This window comes from Ursus americanus, chromosome 17 (assembly GCF_024610735.1).
Source record: "Ursus americanus isolate L20-20 chromosome 17, mUrsAme1.1.p, whole genome shotgun sequence".
NCBI lineage: Eukaryota > Metazoa > Chordata > Mammalia > Carnivora > Ursidae > Ursus > Ursus americanus.
Window position 1 is genome coordinate 26494970 of NC_142143.1, and position 11975 is coordinate 26506944.

The 11975-nt window shown below is 39.7% G+C and overlaps 1 protein-coding gene across 2 annotated transcripts in view; it reads left to right on the plus strand.

Moving 5' to 3' along the window:
- The window catches only part of LOC148108652 (uncharacterized), a 125390-nt gene extending 116746 nt beyond the window's left edge, over positions 1-8644 (plus strand). For both annotated transcript variants that reach the window (XR_015727139.1, XR_015727140.1), the window contains exon 3: positions 412-8644. The gene's annotated coding sequence lies outside the window, so the exon portion shown is untranslated. The remainder of the gene's footprint in view (positions 1-411) is intronic.
- The last annotated feature ends 3331 nt before the right edge of the window (positions 8645-11975 follow it).

Consider the following 11975-nt stretch of genomic DNA (forward strand, 5'->3'; position numbering starts at 1 on the left):
GCCGAAGGCAGACGCTTAACTGCTGTGCCACCCAGGCGCCCCTCACTGTTAATTTTTAAATGTATCTCTGACCTGCTTTTTGCTAAGCATACATACACATACTTATAGCATCCTTGTACTTTTAAAAAGAAATCCGGCCATTCCAGGTTTATATATCATTTTGTACTTTTCCACAGCAGTTATAGTATGTATGATGGCTGTGTGGACCAGGGTTCCATTATTTAACTGAGCATAATTTATTTATTTAATGAATCTTTGGTTATTGATTACTTAAAGTGTTTCCATTCCCACTTTTAAAAACAAGGCTGTGTTATCTAGCCCCACTGTCCATTAAATATCAAGATTATAGGCAAATAGTTTTAAACATGCAAGAAATCAGAGTGTATGTAATCATAATCTCTTCCTGAGCAGTCTGCTAGATGATGAGCTGCATCCCACGAGATGATTAAGGAAATAGCAACGAAAGTGCTGCTGATGAGCCCTGACTATTTTTAACTTGAAGTCTAAGACTGGAACAAAGCTGGGAACAAAGTTGGAAGAATAGCCTGTAAGTATTACACATTTTTCTATATTAGAAATAGCACAACTGAAAATACTGGAGAAGAGAAAGGGAAAAAGGAAAGTAACATAAAACCACTGATTGGCATGTAGGTAAGAAGTGGGAGTCAAAAGATACTACTTAAAGATCTAAACCAATTTTAGAAGCCCATGTAAGGAAAAGGGGAATTATGACCATTAAAAAATACAAAGTAGTAGTATAAAGGTAACCACTATGGAAAAAATAGAAACCTTCTTAAATATCAAAATAAAAAGTAATAATAATAAGAGAGAGAGATTTGCAAAAATAAAAATGTTAATGATAATCTATGAATTCATAAAAATAGCCACCTAAGAGGGTTGGAGGCAATTGGGGTAGAAAGGATAGGAATGGGAATAAGATTTCTCTGAGTTTATCTTTTTATACAGTTTTGACTTTTAAGCCATGTAAAAACTATGCACATTTAAAAAATAAAGTTAATTCCAAAGAATAAAAAGGGTAAGCATTAAAACGGAATATAAACAGACACTAATGAACATAACTGAATATCAAGTTGTATCTCAAGTATAACTACAGAAAAAAATGGAATTAATTCAGGCACACTGTCAATACACTTTTGTAGACTATATTCTTTGAACAGAAAGAACTTCAAAAAATATTTCATTTTACTTAGATTTATTTGTGGTGGTGTTGGTAAGTAATACTGAGATTATTTTGAGTGTATTGAAGCATATAGCAAATGAGAAAATTTCTTTTAACTTTTTGGAAACTAAGGTACAAGTATAAAATAGAAGAAAGAGAAGAAGATTTGTATGATATTGGATTTGAATTGGAGGTATCAGTAAGAACTCATGATTTTTTGAACAGATATATTCCTTAGTTCTGTGTACTGAAAGGCCTATATAACAGTTACATCCCACTAGCAATGAGCACACCTAGAAGCTAGATCTTGGTTTCTAAATATCATTCTTCATTGAAAAGAACAGGGCTTCTTGGAGAAATAACTGATTCTAGGTCTGAGACAGAAAAAGTACAAGGTGAGCCTAGATTAACTTGTGCTCGAAAGTAAATGCTCAAAGACCAATGGGACAATATCAAAATGATACAGAAACCAGATTATACTGGCTCCCTTTGGACAAATTTAGGTCAATTTGAGCATCTAAAAGAGTAATGATGGTAGTGGGGGAAAACAAAACAAAACAAAAAATGCCAGCTGATAACTGTAGAAAGAAGAATGGAAATAGAAAATTTTCAAACATGGTACCACCACAGTGCATATACCTTGACAGGATTCTGGGGCTTAAAAAATATTTTATAAATACCATGTCAGTGATAGAAACTGAATTATCTTAACTATAAAAATAGATTGAGGGAAGCCAACTCAACTTCTTAGGCCAAATTTGATGAGAAGTTTTGCATGGTTCAGACATGCGACCAGTTCAACATCCACAAGGCAGTAACGAGGAATCATTTTATAGGAATAGGGACAATCATTGCAAGACACACCAAAAATATTGTTTCTTAAACCATAGGCAACAGGGAGATTTCAGTCTACAATGTGAAAATCATGGAGCACAGCTCCTTTCCTAAGGGAACCCGAGAAGACTCAACACAAGTGGGACTACACCTGGGAAAAAATACAAAGCAGTAAGGAGGATGAAAAGGACCATGAGAGAGAGTCTCCAAGTGTCTTGGGCTTTAGTAAGACCAAGGAATAGGAAGGCCAGAAAGCAGCAGGTCTTCCTTAGCATCCATGTGTTCATGATTGGCTCACTTTGGCCAACAAAAGAGAGATCTTTGTTGCAGGAGAGAAAAACATAAAATTCTCAATGATTTTCCTGCCTACTCTGCTGCTGCCCATCTCCCACTGCCCCTCATCTTCAGCCAGTGCTGCTTTTCCATTCACACTGAAACCGGCGGGTTTGGAAGAGTGTCATCTGGATTTGTTCAGGCACTGTTTTTCCATGAGTATGTCAACGTGACATCAACATGCTCTGCCTAATAGCCATGGGGTACAAAGTGAGGAAAACATATGCATATTGGGAAACAATTTTGCCACAAAACTGAAGTATGAAGTTCATGTGAGTATTCGCTGATAAAGGTGATTTTGAAAAGCTGTTTGTACCTCACAGATGCATTGCCTTGGGCAGACCTGAAATGTTGCACGGAGAAACTCTTTGTGGCACAAGGGAGTTACCGATACCCCCAAATATTCCTATCTCTCATTTGAGTGGTCTTGCCTCATTGTACTAGAGGTTGTTTCCTATCCCATTGTTCCTGTTGGGGGGGGTGGATTTTTAATATAAGGATGCTTGTGGTCTGGCAGCGAGGTCTTCATAGGAGCTTTGGTGTCCCTGCAGATTCAAGGTTGGGGTGGTAAGGAAATCAGCCTGGGGTAGTTCTGATCTCAAACTCTCCAAACTATTTGGCAGCATGCAGGTACTCTCTCTGTATCTGAGCTTTCTAAATTCTCAGCTTTCCTGGAGTTGTCAGAGCATGGGGTATTGTCATCAGTCACCTCAACAGCAAGGCTGGAGACAAATTTATTTGGATTCGAGATTCTGGCTGAAGTGAATTAAAACAAATTAAACTTCCATAGAATTCAAAAGAAGAAAGGAGGGGAAAAAGAGAGGGAGGGAAGGAAAAAAGGAAAAGACGGAGGGAATGTTATAAGGGCGCAGAAGTTTCTCACAGAGATCAAGGGCACATTGACACTTGACCCTCAGGAAGAACTTGGGATCCAGGAGTTGAGAAGCCAGGGAGCTCACTCTTTGTCTCCCACTGGCTTCACTCTTTTTTAGTGGAACATGCTTCCAAGTCTGCATGTTACAAGTATTGCCACCTTTTAAGAAATTATCAGCATGTGTTAACTTCTGGCCCAATCAATGATGGTTAGAGAGGAAGATACATGTTGCAAATACAACCTCAATGCTCAGTGCCCAAAGAAGGAAGAATGGTAGTAAGAACAGCAGAAATTTTAAAAGTTACTCACTGCTCATCTTGTGCAGTGTTATATCTGGATGTGCTCACCCGCCATTCTAGGTCATCCTTTTTCATTTGCCAACTCTGTATCAAAGTACCTATGATAAGCATGATTAGGCGTTAGATGCCACAAAGGCACAAAGAAGGGCCAGACATGTTCCATCAACTTGGGAGAACAGGACATCTATAAATTTAATTTTTTTTTCATTTTAAATAATTAATTTAATTTTTTAAATGACTTACACATTTAGAAATTAAAACAGAAATTTAATTTAAAATAGAAGTTATACTAGTATACTTATGAGTCAGTATATTACTATTAATTGTGTTGTGTTAATAAAATAATTCTATATTAATCACATTAATAAAACTAATGTTAACAAAACTAAAATAGAAGTTAAGCTGCACTCCAAAGTGTTCTGAGGAAATGACCATAGTGGGCGCCTGGGTGACTCAGTCGGTTAAGTGTCTGCCTTTGGCTCAGGTCATGATCCCGGAGTCCCAGGATCAAGCCCCACAAAGGACTCCCTGCTCAGTGGGGAGTTTGCTTCTCCCTCTGACCCTCCCCCCTCTCGTGCTTTCTCTCTCTCTCTCACTCTCTCTCAAATAAATAAATTAAATATTTTTAAAAAATGAAATGACCATAGTAAAAATCTAATACAAGTCAGTTTGCAGAGACTGAGATTGGAGGACAACAGTCTATCTTAGGAGCCATCTGCTTAGCCTTCCTTTCAATTGGGGAATCCCTTCTACAATATCTGCGTCAGACACAGGTCAGCCAACCTCTGCTTGAATGAGGCAGAGTGCTTTGCATTGTTGTACAATGTTAATTATTAGACTGTTCTTTCTTATAATAAAGCAAAATGAGCCGCTTTTATGATTTCTGATCATTGATTCTACCTCTGAGCATCCTTTACATGTGACAGCCTAGCCAATATTTGAAGGTTTATGATACCCCCCTCTCTCCTCTAAGCCAAAGAGTCAACTGTTCTCCACACTAAACCTTCCCAAATTCTTCAATGGCTACTTAGAAGACCTAACTTTTAGAGGTTCCTCTTGAACCTTGTTCCCCTCATGTTTTATCTACATTCTTCTTAAATTAGTGAGCCAGACATAGACATTGTATAGAGCCTGGCCTGTGCAGACAATAGCTTTTGTTTGATGGTGGGTCTGGGGCTTCCAGAGAATCAGGGCTTTTTAAAAAAATCAGATTTCTGCCTAAGCGATAGCTAATCGCATTCTCTCTTTCTCTTTCTCTCTCTCTCTCTCTCTCTCTCTCTCAAAATGTGATTCATAGATCCCCTATATCAAATTAGCCAAGATTGTTAAAAATGAAGAATGAGGGCTCCTATCCTAGACTATTGGATCAGAATCTCTGGGTGTGGAGTCCAGAAATCCTCATTTTCACTAACTCCCTTGATATTTCCCATACATTGAAATTTCAGAACCATCAGTATGGTGATTAAGAACACAGGATTTCCCAACTTCTAGCTATGTGACTGTGGGCAATTTACTTGACTTCTCTGAGTCTCAGTTTATCATCTATAAAATAAGCATATTAACTCATTAGAAGATGATTTATTAAAATGATAATGCACTGTTGATTATCTACACAATTGCCGTTTCCCAGCCCAATCCTCTCTTCTCTGCCCGTGGAAAGGTTTGTTTGGGAAGGTGGTCACTATTCCATGTGTTCAAGGAAGGTGAGCTGGGGTGAATCATGATTGGTGTAAGATGGTATTGGCAGTCTCATTCCCCTTGGCTTTGATTCAGGTATGGGTGAGTGATTTCATCCTAGACAACAAGATGTGAAGGAAATTGTAGGGGCCTTCTAGGTAGGGTTTTCCTAAACAATAGAAAGATGTAGGAGGTGCACTTTTCTATATGTTGAGATATCTGTGTGGCCCCTGGAATAATCATTGCAGCCATTGTGCAACCACAAGGAGAGATGTTGCCAACTCTGCCAAGAATGGCAGAGCTGGAGGATGGATCTTCCATGATGTTGTTATGCTGCTTAATCAACTAACCCTGGAACCAGCCACTTCACTTACAATGACTATAAGATAAAAAACTCCTACTGCTTAAGCTATTTTAGTTGGGTACTCTAACTTAGGGCTGAAAACATTCTAATGGACATGGTGCGTAATGCCCTTGGCATAATCCCTAAAACATAGTATTTGCACAATAAATGGCTATTATTTTTTTGTTATTAAAGAAATATTAAACTTCTTGTCCATTACATTTAGGGCAGGGATTATAGCACCAATCCTATTATAAGACACATCTGCTCAAAAATATTTGCTGAAAGTTGGCATTAAATCTCCTTTGTTTCCTCTCTCTATTTCAGCCTATTGAAATCATGGTGGTTATTTTGTACAATGTATATTAGCTCCCCTTCCTAGCCTTCAGTTTGTCAGAAATTTGACCAATTTTTCAGCCTTTTAAGTTTTTATGTAAATTTAGCCTCTCTTGAAAGATGGTTATGGTTTGAATACGGAGAAATAGGCTTCCATGTTGGAAGTGGGGACATACCATGATTGAAAATTATTCAGGGAAACAGCCTAATTTCATGATTTGTCGTGGGTGGTCCCAAGATAAGTATTGTAAAGGCACTTGGAGGGCAGCTTGTGTAGTGCAAGGAGTGGGAAATTTATCCTGTAAATTCCTTGAGGTTTTTGTCTGGTGAGGCATCTGAGGCAGTTAGCTGAATTTATGTGCCCTGCCCAAGGTCATTCAATGATGGTGTGACCCAAGAAGGATTAGAATTCACAGTCACAGTGCCTGGAATTCCTGTGCGTGACTAGACTCTGCTACGTGATGTTATTTGGGGGCAACAGTAATTATTGTGGTAACAGTATCTCCAGAGAACAAGGGGAGGGACAATGGTAGAGTCAGACTCATCACCTTATAGAATGGTACAACTGAAAGAAATCTCCAGGACTATCTGGTCCAACACTCTCATTTTACAGAGAAGGAAACTGACATCCATAAAGATCAAGTGATATATCCAAGATCACATGGCCAAGAAGTGGCAGAGCAGAGATGAAGGCTTCTGTCTTATGATGCTCGCTTTCCTGCTTTTTCCCTGTATCAGTTCTGCTAATAGAATTTTGTGACATGAGAGCTGAGGACGTTTGGCAAAATTGTAAAATAGGCTGCATTCTCTTCTTAAATCCATTGCTTAATTTTCATTTATTCTACTATCTGATTTTATCATAACTTTCTGTATTTCTTTTGCATTCCTAGCAGATAGTGCTTACTTTTATGGCTGCCTTATTAAGCCATCTTTGTGAAATTTGTCTACCCTGTAAAGAAGCTGATGCTTTCGTGGCTCTAGAAACCAATGTTATTACTTTATATTGAAATAATGCATGTGAAAATTGGGGAACTATTCCTCATGACTGAACTATCATTATCGAGTAATCAATAACATGATAAAAATTGATATTGGCACAGCACACATGATGTATCATTTTTATCTTTATAAAAAAAGCTGAGGAAGTCCGCGCTACCATGGCAGTTTTATAGATGAGGAAAGTGGAGATAGAGGTCACACAGCTAAAAGCTGTACAGCTAGAATGGGAACCCAGGTCCATTTGAATCTAGAACCCTTGATGGATTTCAAAAAAAAGAGGGAATGGGAATTCCGATGGGTTTAAAGATACAAGGAAATAATTTGGAGCCTGCGGCACAGACCGCAGAAGACAATGTTGGGAGTGGAGTCATCTGGTTCAGCTGCAATGATAGTGAAAACACTGAATTCTAGGAAAAGCAATCACCACAAATCAAGAGGGTTGCCTATTTCACAATGTTGCTGGATCTGGCCCTGCTTGTGAATATCTATCAAAAGTATGTTTGGTTTGGAAGGCAATATGGCACCATCCACCAGTCAGTTGGAGATGCCAACCAGGGGTTGAGGTTTTCAGACTGATGTTTCATTCACAAAAAGAACTGTGCTCTTGAATTCCGTGTCATGGAGGAGATGGAACCTTGTTCAGCCTTGACAGATGTAGTATAGAGTAGGGGTTTAGAGCCTGGGCTATGGTTTAGAGTTGGTTTGTCTGGTCCCAGGTCACCGGATATGTGCCCTTGGACCAGTGATCTTCATCTCTAAATTCTCATCTCTAAAATGGGATAATGATAGCACTTACTTCACAGCCTTTTTGTGAGGGTTCAATGAGATGGCACGTGTAAAACACTGGGTACAGAGCTGGACACTCAGTGAATAAACGTTCACAGCGATCATCATCATTGGTGGTGCTATTCTGGTGGCAACATAGGAGGAATCTGGAGAGCAGGACTCTACTTTTTCTCTTCCTCTGCAGACCTGCATTCCTGCTTTTTTCAGTAGGTCTCACAAGTTTTCTGGACTTTGGTGCTATGATAGAAAGTCAATAATAGAGTGTGCTTCCCCATGCATCACCATGGAAATAGGCGGAGATGAAGAGAGTGCCTGGCTCCCATCCGGCTTTGTGTTATAGTCACTCGTGATGTCTTGATGAAAGTAGATCATTTCTAAGCCAGATTTGAGTCCAATAAGCATGTCCCTAAAACGACTACAAAAGGCCATGGTCTCATTGGTACACACGGGATTCTAATTTGTGGCGGTGACTGAGGGATAATATGGAGAAACCAATCCCATTGTAAGAGGAATTTATTACTTACATTTCCTAAGAGGGGGCATGCCATGTCATGAGGGGCCACAAGAGGAGCACCGGGTTTGGTCAGGAGGCAGAAAGGAATAAGAGGAACCCAGACCAATGACTTTGTTGGGGTTTCTGTAGAAAAGGTAAGGTAAGGCAGATTCAACAGCTAAGATTGGCTAGCTTGAATAATTCCTGTGGCATTTGGATTATAAGGGAAGTCTCTAGTTGCCTGGTGCCTGGCCATGAGATGATTTAGGGAAGAGGAATATTGGCTTGGTGTGTGAGAGTTAGATAAAGGAGATGCTTAGGGGATATGGACTCAGGATTGACTGGTTTGCACAGGAAAGTTGTGATCAGAAGTAGATATTATCTTTAGGAATTAGCTAACACTGCCAGGGGCACTCTCCCCTAAGTCTGTAAGGTCCCCCCAAATATCAAAACATCACAAAATACAGAAAATCTAAAAACATGATTAATACACCCATTTGTCTGGCTCCTACTCTCATTTCGTGGTCTTTTGACCTTCAAGGTTCTCTGAAAAAAAAAAAAAAGATGAAGTCATAGGCTTCAAAGTCAAGGATACAGGTCAAGCAGTTTTGGGTAGAAAAGCAAAACTTGCATGCTTGATAGATGATGCTAAAAGCAGCCTTGCATTATTTCTCAGGTTTCATGGTGTCACACGACTTACCATCTGTTTACAGCCTGCACCGAGAAATGAAAAAGAAAGGCAACGACAAAGAAAAGAGTTTCCTACAGCCCACTGTACATTTCGGTAATACTACAGGCAACCAGCAAATTTACATCGGCTCTGCAGCTGCCTGTTGCTGCCTTAGAATTTTTAGTTTGCCATTTTAGAAAGGAATCTGTGTAGCTGCGGATTTCCTCATATAAAATAAGACCAAGGCAAACACCGATTACCTCCCACCCACACCAGACAATTCGTGTTGTGAATTATTCACTGGATCTGATTTTCTTTTACTGCAGATATTTTCATAGCAGGTGTACAAGATGTAAAGGGCTGGATCAAATCTCACAGTGTTTTACAGCTACTTCCTTGTGTTAACTGATGCATGTATTCCCAAGCCTTGAGCATATTATAGAATTATGGTTCATGCTTATCCCACATGTTGCCAAATTAACTAGAAACCCAGACTTCGGGCCTGTTTTATTACTGCAGGCTCATACCTGGTCTCCAAGATGCTATTCCCCTTGCAGTTTATCTTGCACGTGTTAATGGATGACTTACTGATAGAGGTCACTGGATTTTAGATACAGTAAAATAAATCTTGAGACCAGAGTATTGAAAGGAATGCATTTATTCTCGGTACTGCACATGAAATACTGCACATAATGAAAACATTTTTGTTCTTTCCAACAATACTAGTCATTTACATTCCTTTAATCTCTGATACATGATTTCTCTAAATATTTACTGAGTGCCTACTAGCTTATAAACTCCCCGGGCCCGTTCAGATTTTTAATCCTTCTCACAAGCAGTTAGCTGTATTGGAAGCTAAAATTTATAGTTGATTGGGTAATTGTCCTATTGCAGTATTTCTCAAGGTACACCCCATGGTCCATGTAAGGTCTGAAAGGATCCATCTGATGGGCATTGCATAAATTAATTAGAAAATGGAAGACCTTCCTATCCTCGAGTCCCTGGGTGTTCACTGTTGTATACTACAGCTCACTTACTAGTGAATAAGTGAGTTTATTAAAGCTTTCTAAAAGTAGGTATTCATATTTTTTGTTGAGTTTGTGGACTATTCCACTAAGATAGCTTGCTATATGCCATACTTGTCAGCGTTGGAAACGCTTCTTGGCTGTGCACATACGCGGGCAGATGGTTGGACTTCCCAGTGTATTCATGAAGGGTCTTTGTCATCAGTGCACCACAGAGCCTGCCTTGAGTCGCTCAGGCTTTTCAGTTGATGCTATCCTTGATTTAACTAATTTGTTTTGAACTTTTGCTTTTTTTTTTTTTTTTATTGGGAAGTGGAATTGAGTGGAGAAAGTTGCCCTGCCTAAGCTGTCCCCAGTGAAGATATTGGGGGAGCTACGGCTCTAGACCTGACTTCTCGTGCTATGATTGATGTGCTAGACTGGGGGGTACCAAGTACACAGATGGTTTCTGTTTCTGTGTAAGTTGATGAGGACTCAGGGTTACTCCTGTAATAATGCTCTTTCTGCTTACTGCCTTTGACCCGTTTTCTTGAAGGGGAGAGAATTATACAGCTGGAAATGGTATGCAACAGGAAGCTGCCTGGTCAGGGCTTGAGTCTTCAGCGAGGGACTTGCCCATGTTCACGGGAGTGGCAATTACCAATGATTGCAAGCTGTGACTTCACGGTTCTTCAGTTGTTTAAAAAATTCTTTCTCCCTGAGTATGAACTGTGAGCTACCGAGGGCTTCCAGAATGTTCCCCTCACACTTACCTACATTATAAATTCTGTTTTGGCATGTGTGCTCACTGATACAGCACCCCATTTTCTCATTTTATCTGTGGGCCAATTTAGTAATACAGAGAAAGGCAAGAGAACAATGCTGATCTCCTAGACCTGGCCACTCATGACTTCCAAACTATGGGCACCCGGAGTAAAGTTGTGCCTGAAAAATCGCATCACCATTTTTATTATTTATCAAAAGTCTGTACATGGTGCTTGTCTCTCCTAACGCTTGTCACCTGGGGGTGGGAGGTGAAAAGGTGACAATGGGGGGTGGTGGTGAGGGATGCGATGAGGGATATAAAGGACTAAACAGGCAATTACAATCCATGGTGTTAAGAGCCTTGGTAGGGTAAGTTTGGGGTTCCTTAGGGACATATGGGGGGCACATAAGCCCAATTTGAGGCAGTCATGGAGAAGTTTTAAAGAGGGAAGTTTTATCTAAGTTGAGATGCAAAGAATGAAAAGCATGATATTACCTACAAAGTAGAAGTCTAGAAAAAAAAATCAAGATTCTTTTTACAAAATAAAATTTAAAAAATTTAAATTTGCTTTGCTCTGTGTTCTTGTTAAGATGCAGGCATATTTTCCCTTAGAAGAGCTTTGGGTTTCATCACTCACACATTTGTCAAATGCTTCTGAATTCCATGCCCCATTCCCATCTAAAGCAAAATGTCACCATTTATTTTACTTGTCAGAAAACTAATTAATTTTAAGATTTGCTGTGATCTGTATACCCACCATGGGAGCATGTCCCTCCCGAGAACAACACTGTCAAGTGTCTCAAAATGAGAAAAGATGATGGAGATTTTTTATTCTATATTGACTATTCATGGAGCACTTACTGCATACCAGACAGTGTTCTATGTGCTGGAGATATGACAGGGACCAAAGCAGCACCTCTGCCCTCAGAGTACTTACATTGTAGTGAGGGAAATAGCTAAAAAAAAAAAAAAAAGTTAATGTATAGATGCCAGGTAGGAACGAGTATTATAAAAAAAGGTAGAGTGATGAGATGGAGAGAGGCTATTTTAGCTAGGGTAATTGGAGAAGCTCCTACGAGGTGGTGATAACTTAGCAGGGGCCTGGATGGGGTGGAGGGGTGAGTCATATAACTCTCTGGAGAAAGAGTGTTCTAGGTGGAGGGGACAACAAGTGCAAAGGCCCTGAGGTAGGAATGTGCTACATTTAAAGCTGACTGACTGGAGGACAGGTGGAAAGTGATGTGGTGGTACGAGGAACATTTGAACTTGGCATTTCTCTCTCTCTCTCTTTTTAAATTTTATTTATTTATTTGTCAGAGAGAGAGCACAAGAGCAGGGGGAAGGGGTAGAGGGAGAGGGAGAAGCAGACTCCCTGCTGAGC